This window comes from Amphibalanus amphitrite, unplaced genomic scaffold, assembly GCF_019059575.1.
Source record: "Amphibalanus amphitrite isolate SeventyFive unplaced genomic scaffold, NRLGWU_Aamphi_draft 000994F_arrow, whole genome shotgun sequence".
Lineage (NCBI taxonomy): Eukaryota > Metazoa > Arthropoda > Thecostraca > Balanomorpha > Balanidae > Amphibalanus > Amphibalanus amphitrite.
This window is the reverse complement of record NW_024882488.1, coordinates 173,486-182,160: the sequence shown is the minus strand read 5'-3', so window position 1 is coordinate 182,160 and position 8,675 is coordinate 173,486.

Sequence of the window (8,675 nt, the reverse complement as noted above, 5' to 3'; positions counted from 1 at the left end):
TAAAATACCAGCTAGGTTGTCTTTCTCTTCATCGCCGAACCTTGTCTCGAAACGAGTGACCCAGCTCTCCCAGTCCTCTCCCTCACGACCCGTGAATTTGGGTGTTCCTGCTATCCTCATGGACAGCCGTGATTCAGACATGCTGCTATCCAATGTACCTTAACGAAGAGAAAAAAATATACCAGGTCTCTTATAATTATGAAGCCGGTATCGAACGTCGTAATTATTCAAGTTTCCTCGCGGGCCTAACGAAAAATTTATTCTAAATTAAATATGTATCAGGGGACGGTATCGTTCTCCCTTTCGCTCAGAATGTCGAATATTATCGAGCGCCTAATGGTGCCGAAATCGGTCACTATTACTCGCTCTCAATTATAATCATACCTAACCATCGATACCCATTCAATCTAATGTCTGGACAGACATTATTCCAACCAAACGGTAAGCACAATAATATCAAGACACTGTCTCACCTGTTGTAGATGTGGTCCTACCGACCGCGCCAAATGTTAAGTGCAGATACAGTGTCTTCTTGTCGTATGTATTCTTGCACAATGCACACTTATCGCCTATTCGTCTTACACAGCGTGCACCTCTCGCGCCGCCTGTCCCCTCACGTCTGCTCGACCCTCGGCGCGCTGACCGCCGCCCGGTCGCCGCGCATGCGCCGTCCGCCGCGCAGACCTGAGCCGAGGGGACGCCAGCGGACACGGCGGACACCGCACGCACCGCCCGCCATGCGGACTCGAGCCGAGGGGGGGGGGGGGGCGGGGTCATACCCGCCCCCACAATTCAAACAAATACATGCATATCAAAATGTATATTGTTTTCAGAAGGTTTCATAATTAATCACCATTGACGCGTAGGATTTGAGACATAACTTATGGCATTGTTCAGGCATTAGAATATGGCACAAATATAGGTAAAATGTTTACGATCATGCTAACAATTCTGAACACGATCATTCCGATCATATGCCCTCGAGACGCAGTACACACCAGATTTTGTAACTCGTGGGGGCTGCGTGTATTTCAATCCCCCGACAATAAATACTGGGATAGGATAAGAGCTGTGATTCTCCCACGATATCAACACAAGTCCATCAGTGGGGCTCCAGACCTAAACCGGGGGTATTGGGAAGGGGGCAGGGGGAGGGAGGTCCAGCAAGACTCCCAGAACAGCTGTGTCAACACTATCGCTGCCGCTGTTACATTTCAACAGTGAAAAGCCCGACATCTTACATGAAGGTACCTAAGGTAACTTAAAGGTACCTATCTACAACATCAATCATGCACTGCCACACCGAATACAAATTATGAAATGAAGCGACGACGCACAGCATACCTATACCAGGGGCAGTTCTGGTGCGGGCCGCGGGGCAAATTGCACCAACACTCAACAGCCACACCTTGTTCGAACTAGTCAGACGGGACAGCCCATCACGGTGCATTAGCTACTGTCAATATCCGTCCACTGATTGCACTGAAATGCAGCGCTGTCGAGCACCGGTTGAGATCACCTTATTTGCTGAACGCCGCGTTATCGGGACCACCTCGGCTGTGACTTCTCTGACATTGTCAACAGTATTGGTGTGCTCGGCGTGGGCGGGGCCACGAAAAGTTGCACTTTGTGACACGGTGGTAAGATGATAATTATTTGGAGTTTTCGGATCATCGGCCTGCAGCTCCATCGGCGTCCATTCACAGTGCTAGAAGAACGGACAGACACGGCGTAGTTACAAATTAAAAGGACCCTCCCACCTTCAAAAAAGTTAATGAATTGGCATGAAAGTGATGTCGCTCGGTTCAGAAAAAGCAATAATGAATATCTACCAATTTTCACCGAAAAATATTCACCGGTTTTCAAGATATTAGACTTTTACTTTTGTTTACTTTTTTGGGATCTCCGCTGTTCCTAGCGACTTCATTTTGGAAGTGCGGCGTTTGCGGCAGATGTTGCGCGCAAATAGCATATACCACCACTGCTTCACAAAGATGTTAGTATAAGGTTTGAAATCGTTAGATCACTGCTGACGTCACAAATTCTAAGGGGGCATCCCAATGCATTAGCCCCTTTGAATCCGAAAACTGCAAGTTTGAAATTCCATATCTCCGAATTAAAGCATTTTTCTTTCTATGTTGTGAGTGCCCAAACCGGTATTTGCAGGCCATGGCCACCAATTTGACTATCTCAGCTCAAGTCAAAACTAATGTTAAGGTGGGATGGTCACTTTAATGGCGAAGGACGTAGACGCCATTCGAATCAAGCTATCCGATTTGAAACTGATATTCTTGCAATGCTTTTGTTGGGCTACATATCTGAATTACATTTACATCTCTGCCGTTCTGGTATTTAGCGTCATAGTAGTGCTTCGTTGGAGACCACGTTTACCTAATCTGACCGAAAATTGAATTCTCACACGCTGCCTGCTTCCTTCGATTGTTTTTTCCTCGAAATTCGGGAAAATACTCCGAAATATCAGCCCCGAGACTTGACTTCATCTTTTTTTGTTTTCGTCCGACAACGACAGATGACAGTCAGTATTGGTATATATACAGGGTGTCCACGTCAAAAGTGTACCCAGACTTTTCTCCATATTTTATCTTAAAAACATCACACTCACGAACAATTGCCCTCGTTTGAGAGCCAAGGCAATGGCAAAATATTTGCTATGCTTTTCCACTGTGTTCGGCACTCTGCTGACCAGCGCGTGCCGTCTAGAGCAACTGCTCTATATGAGCCCTTTTGCGTCGGGCCACCGCCGGCAGACGGACCGTCTGGAGGTGGGTGATCGCCTGGTCAACCATGTGGGAAGGAAGGCGACGGATCTCGTCGCTGATGGCGTCTTTCAGCTCCTGGGTCGACCCTGGATTGCCAGTGTATGCACACAGTCCTTGAGAAAGCCCCACAAGAAGAAATCTAGAGGGCTGAGGTCGGGCGAGTGGGGAGCCCATTCCACCGCGCTTTTCAAGCTGATGTAGCGGTCAGGAAAGTGCTCCTCCAGGAATTCCAGCGACCGTTTGGCGGTGTGAGGCGGCGCCCCGTCCTGTTGAAACCATTCTTCATGGCGGCGGATCCCGCGTCTCCGCTTCAGCTCTCGCCAGAATGGTTCCAGTGCCTCCGAGGCATAGCGTTCTAGCGTTACGGTGTTGTGTTTGTCTCTCCCCTGTCGTCTTCGAAAAAGAAGGGGCCGATAAGGCCCCCTCCATGCCTCATTGCCACCCAAACCGTTACTTTCTTGCTGTGCAGAGGCATGGTCTGAACTTCTTCTGGGCGGTGGGATTCACAGTGCACGGCATTGTGGGATTTCACATGCCACGGTCCGTCTGCCGGCGGTGGCCCGACGCAAAGGGGTTCATATAGAGCAGTTGCTCTAGACGGCACGCGCTGGTTAGCAGAGTGCCGAACACAGTTGAAAAGCATAGCGAACGTTTTGCCATTGCCTTGGCTCTCAAACGAGGGCAATTGTTTGTGAGTGTGATGTTTTTAAGATAAAATACGGGGAAAAGTCTGGGTACACTTTTGACGTGGACACCCGGTATAGGTCCTGAAGAATGACATTGTTCATCCACACATTGTGTGGATCGCGCACTCACAACTGTCTCTAATAAACAACAGAAACATCCCCGCATCGTACCCTTAGCAGCATGCAACCCGTGCAATGTGCATACTCAAATGACAAATCGTTATGGTATAGATCCTAAAACACCTCTTAGTCTTACGTAAACGTAACGCAGATCATCACACTCACTGTTACACCGTTACCGTTCCGGGTCTTATATGTTACGATAATCGCTGTTTTGGTCGCGTTAGAGTTTTTTTTTTCTGTAAAATGAGCGATTGATGTCTGACCTGCAGCCCGTTTCGAGTTCTCCAAGTGGCGTCCCAGCCCCGTCCTCTATCATAATATAGCTATGACTCACCGCTGCAGTTTCATGTCCAATAAATGCCAAGTGTTTCTCCTATTGTGAGTTCCTCTGACATTTGAAAACACCGCAGACTAGAGAATCTCATGTCTGCTATAGGTATAGGCTAATTCCGAACTGTGTAGAATATCATAGAATAACATGGCATACAGTAATAACAAGAATGACCATACAACACACCACAGAACCGACAGAGGTCTAATGGACGTCTCTGTCGGGTGATGTTTCTCGACAGAGGACTGAAGAGACGACCCACCCATGGCGCTCCCCTGGTTTCGGCGGCTCAGATATACCGCCGACGGCGACCGTTGCAGCGTGCAGCACCCATCAGGTCGGACCCTATACCAGCCCGAGTCCCACCGACCGCTGAGGCCGGAACTAGAGATGTCAATCGGATACCAACTTTTTGGTATAGCGATACCAAACCGATACCAACTTGGTATTTGGTATTTCAATGCCAACGCATTTGGTATTTTGTTGGTTTTATGAATTCTCTCTAATGTAAAAGAGGCTGACAATTTGGTAAAAAGTTGGTATTTCCCGCATATTACCAAGTCGGTTCGGTTTCGGTATTTTCCATGGGTATTGTTGGTATTTGGTTTGGTATCGGTTTCACGATTTTCCGTGATTGACATCACTAGCCGGAACCCTGGTCCTTGGCACGCTGCCAACCGCCACTTACCGCGTGACCATCGGCCGACGCCCGACAACCATCGGCCCGGGCCGGGACTGGCCGGTGCACAGGCGCGGTGGACCCTGGACAGGCTGGTGAGACTGTGTACCAGACATGTGCAGGCTGTGCATAGATCCGAGAAATTGTATCTGGGATCTGATCCCACGGATCCTGATCTCGGATCCGACGGCCGACGGGATCATAGATCCAGCAGTGTTTAATTTATCGAGATACCCGTGCGGAGCATAGATCTGAGTCTAATTTTTTGCTTGAGAACCAGTGAGATCATAGATCCTCATTTATTTTTGTCAACACACAAATCCCCCCAAAATCACTTGTTCCAACTCACAAACGTTCTGTTTCAGTGATTTTATGAGATTGCACGTCGTAATTTATAGTTTTGTGGCACTTATTGACGTATACCTAAACACTTGGAAATCTGGCTGCAAATGTTTTGCATAGCAGGATCCACTCAGATCATAAATTTATGTTCTTGGTTTATCGTCAGATCCTATGAGATCATAGATCCAAGATAATAGTTGTATATGTTGTTATTCAGCTGGGACATAATTAATGCGTAAAAACGTTGTTTTGACACCAGCTATATAGTTTTATTGGGATAATTTTTATCCAAGATAATTTTTCACGCCGGATCTGGTGGAATCATAGATCCTAACCTGCTGAGTTTGCTTCGAGATCCGCTGAGATCATAGATCCATCACTCGGATCCATGCACATGTCTGCTGTGTGCTATACTATCCACTGTCCAGTGCCGAGACGATTCACCACTCTGAATATATATCTGTATCTGTATTTCTGAAACCACATTCAGTTTACACTGGTTTGTGACGCCTTGACGCTGAATGGGAGCGTCGTCAGGAGGTATTCGGACTCCGTGACTCAGGGACTCCGTGGCTCTCGGACTCCGTGACTCCACGTCTGACGACACCCCGCCAACGAGCTGTCTGCGCCGTGAGCGGGGAGCGACGCCTCCCCGAGGGACAGTCACGCCGGCCTCTGACGCTAACAAGGACCGGGTTTCGGCGGGGAGTCCCCGCACCGGCAGCCGCCCGCAGACGTCTGCCACGTCAGATCCTCCCCCTCCCCCCCCCAAACACACCGGCCTGAGGGTGCAACTGCAGACTGCAGAGGCGTCGGCCGGCTCAGCAGTGAGCAGACTTCGTCCGAGCAGACGAAGAGACCAACTTAGACCTCGGACTAAGACCAACTTAGTCCGAGGATCGACTGACACGTTGCAAAATCCCTGCGCTGCCATTGGCCAGTGCAAGGCATGTGGTCGTTTGAAAGTCAGCAACTGCAGCGTTGGTTCATGGAACGTCACGGCCGACACCGCCGCAGTGCATGTCACTATAGTTAGCAGAAGCGGGGCAGTCACAAACAACGGCGTGCATCTGCAACGGAGGGAGACAGCGGCTATCGTATATCGCTCTGCAGGACAAATTCACATACCTACCGTAAGGTGGGGCTATTTGATACGGGATATACTGGTTTTGGCCTCTGTCTTAACCCGCGCGGGGCTGGGGTCTCCAGCCGAACGCGCGGGGCTGGGGGGGGGGGTGTAAATTTTACCCCCCTGTTATCTCCCGAACTAATGGTCCGATTTGGAAAATTCAAACGCCAATCAAAAGATCTCATCACGAACAACTAAAAACATGTACTTAATTTAAAGTTTGAGGTCAAGGTCAAGGTCAGGTCAAGGGTACAAATTGAAAGTTTCTACAGTATCGGCCTTGCACCGTAGTTGCCGACGAATGGAGTCATGGACTGAGACTGATTGCCCAAAACATGTTCATTGGTTACCAAGACAATATTCCTTGCATACAATATCATTCAGAGGTCAAGGTCAAGGTCAGGTCAGGTCAGGTCACCAAAAACAAAAAATAGAAAAGGGCATGTGTGACACATGTTTTATGGGTTATTTTATTCATAGAATTCAATAGTCACACTCAATTAGTGATATGGACCACCTCTGGATGAATTTCAGGTCGAGGTCAGGTCAAGGTCAGGTCAAGTGAGGTCAAATTTTAAAGTTGGTTTTTAAGGCCTAAACAGGTGTCTATCTTATGCAGTTTTTCACGGCGAATCGAATGGTGCTGTTTTTGTTTCCGTAAGAGGTCTACAACTTCCAAAAAAAAATCATTTTTCAAAAAATTTGTTTGTCGTGACGTCATAAAATTTTGAATAACTTCCACATTTTTGAACCGATTCTTCTAAAAATTGGTATGTAGGTGCACATATACCACTTTTCTAACATATATTTCGGTTTTTTCGATACACGCAAAATTTTGGATTTTATAACTATTTTCCCAAAAAAGTCAGTTAAAAAAAATGGGTTAAAATCAAACATTTTCAAAAAACCGAGATAACAATTTGATAGACAAAGTAGAATCACGTATAACCTTTTTTGTTACGTCTTGATTCCCTTAAAAATGAGGATGTTAGCGGCGTTTGAAATTTTGCCGTTTTTGAGGCGAAAATGGCGAACATGACGTCACTAAAACGCCATTTTCTCAAAAAATGTCCGAGGGATTTCGCTCAAATTTTCCGGGAAGGTGTCAAATAGATGTAAGAAAAGGTACTGAAAGTTTGGCGGCGCTGCGCGCCGCCTTTTTCGAGATATTGCAAAAATTCGCGAGGGGGGGGGGCGGTAAAATTTACCCCCCCAGCCCCGCGCGGGCTAAAAATGGTTCATATTTCTTACAGCACATAAATTGCAAAAAATGCACAGCCAGGACGCATGTTTTTTTTTTTGCTATTGAGAAAAATGTTTTTTTGCTAAACTGTTCTAAAGTAGGTAAAGTAGGTACCGTAAACGGAGGTGACTTGGCCATGTTTTCAACTTTAGACTCTTGTATTCTTTAACCTTGTTAACTTATTGGAATGACTCTTGCTTAAAACACAGATGAAGATTAGCTCTTTGGGTTTTGCTACTATCGTATTTATATCTTGCTGAAAAATATAAATTTTTAAAGAACACGAGTTGTGGCAAAGTTTAACTGAAAAGGGGTGACTTTGCTACTATGCCAAATATTGTTTTTTAACCCTTGCAAATATTTTTCAAGCATTTTTGTTACATTGTATGGGGAAGGGCAACAATCCTTAATTGTTTAATATGAAAAAATAAAACAATTCGAGGTTTTTTGCTCCTAAATGATGTACAAAAAAGGAGAGATACATTACCTTTAACATAGATAACAGTAGAACTACTGTTAACAGTTCTACTGTTATCTATGCCTTTAATAATACATTGTATTTGTTGAAAATAATTGACATTTAGAAAGTGAAAAATGGTTCAGAATAGATAAATAAGCAAAAATGTGATTGTATCGGTACTCTAGGACCTTGCCGCTTTCTTCCAGCGGCATTGAGAGGAACAGAAAGAGGCCGCTCTTGCGGCAACTTACCGGCACCCTTATTATCAGCATTCAGCGTTTTGATCTATAGCTATGTCTATATCTTTGATCTATAGCTATCTATAGCTATAAAACAGCTATTTTTGGAGTTTTTGCTTTTAGAGGCTAAACCGTTTATCCTACATCAAATCTGAGAGCACATTCCAGAAAGAGGGTTAAAATGGCTATCGAACACTGGTGTCAATTTGTAAACTTTTGGGGTGACCCTCGCCACCCCACCCCCCACTCCAATGCCGGGTTCGGCCCCCTCTATGCTGCTCTCGGCCCCCCCCCAATGTTTTTCAGATTTGCGCAATTCAGCAATACCTATACCTATATCCATGCAACGTTAGAGATTTTTGCTTTCAGTGGCTTCGTGCTCCGACATACGTTAAATTTCCATGTTATTCAATTTTTCCTCGATTTGGTATAAATTATTTTACCACGGATCAGATCTTACAGATACCTATTACTCAGTGAGCATCTATTTAGTTCGCCTGTGCAGAGGCTTTCCCTGTTAATGTTTATTTTATTTTATTTTATTTTATTTTATTTTATTTTTATATTTTTTTCTGTACCTCAAAATAAAGTGGCCGAAAGCTGAGGAGAAAAAATAGGGGTAGGTAGTTTGGCGAGATCTGCAAGTCTCGGCCCCCCCCCCAA